We start from the raw sequence: 1,224 nt of genomic DNA, 5'->3' as shown, positions 1-1,224 counted from the left end.
AGCGGGAGGTGGTGGGCACAGGGCGGCCCACACGCCCGAGGGGGCGGGCGGCTTGGGACCTCACCCGCCGCGCTGCAGGGCCCGGCTCTGCGGGACGGGGCTCGGGCTTTGGGAGGGGAAACCTCCTCTTTCCTCCCTAAACTGCGGCGGGGAGCGGCCTAAGCCCGCGCGTACCTTCAGCGCCTGCTTAAGCCTCCTTCAGCTCCGCCAGCCGTCCAGCATCCCCCGGCAGCGGGATTTCAGTCCCGGGCTGGAAACGACGCCGAGGCCTGATGAACCAGTGCGAGGGGGGCCCGGGGCCCAGCACCGGCTCTCCTCGGCGGGATGCTCGTGGTGCGGCCGCTCTCCCCCACGGGCGAGGGTCGCGGGGGCTGTGGCGGGGGAGCCGGGCCGCCGGCGGGAGGGGAACGGCGGTCCCCGGTGCCACGGAGAGCGGCGGCCGTGCCCGCCCACTCTTCTGCGAGCTCTGAAGATGCGCGGCCTTTAGAAAGGCTGCGTGGCCTTCGCCCCAACCGCAAGTGCTTTTCTCTTTTTAATGGGAAAAAAACTTTATAGGGCGTCACTTGAAAGGAGACAGGGGGAGGGGGAAGCTTCAATGTTGTCTAGCACGTCGGATTTGTTTAAGGGCCAAGTTTATTTTGGATAAGAAATTCCAGGAGGCGTGGAGGGTTAATTAAAGCACAGTTTTAGCCTGAATTAAATACAGATAGTAGTTATTCATCCATTAAAGTTTTTATAATCGCAAATTGCAGCCCAGCATGGGAGAATTATATATAGGCCACGCAGGGAACACTGGATGTGTCTGGTTTTACGTTTCCTACAGTAGGTGTTTAAAGATTAGCTTAATTTAAACTCGGTAAAATGTTGATGGTTCGTCTGCGACTCCCAATAATAAGTGTTAAACAGCCGATATGATTCCGTAGTCTGCCATTCACGCTGTTCGCGGCAAATGACCGGGTTGCCTGTTGCGCATATGGCAGGACGGGTCAATGCGTCACCGCGCGGGATGTGACGCTGCCGGGCTCGGGCCGGAGCAAGAGATCTCAGCCCCGGCAACGAACGGCCAACCGGTCCCGAGAGACCTGCTCTCCTCGCCTCCCTCCCCCCCCCCCCCCCCGGCCCCCCGTTAAGGCCCTCGGCGCTCCTGGCGCCGGAGGCCGAGCCCGCAGAGGAGCGCTAGGCCCCGGGCAGGGCTGGGGCGGCCGCCGTCCCGTCCCGTCCCGT

The 1,224-nt window shown here is 62.1% G+C and overlaps 1 protein-coding gene across 1 annotated transcript in view; it reads left to right on the top strand.

Moving 5' to 3' along the window:
* Nucleotides 1-1,224, top strand: part of TBR1 (T-box, brain, 1) — a 6,367-nt gene that overhangs the window by 4,188 nt on the left and 955 nt on the right. The window lies entirely within an intron of this gene.

Source organism: Haliaeetus leucocephalus, unplaced genomic scaffold (genome assembly GCF_000737465.1).
Source record: "Haliaeetus leucocephalus isolate CR32 unplaced genomic scaffold, Haliaeetus_leucocephalus-4.0 Scaffold1, whole genome shotgun sequence".
Lineage (NCBI taxonomy): Eukaryota > Metazoa > Chordata > Aves > Accipitriformes > Accipitridae > Haliaeetus > Haliaeetus leucocephalus.
Note: the sequence above shows the minus strand (reverse complement) of the source record. Positions and strands in the feature narration are given on the sequence as shown.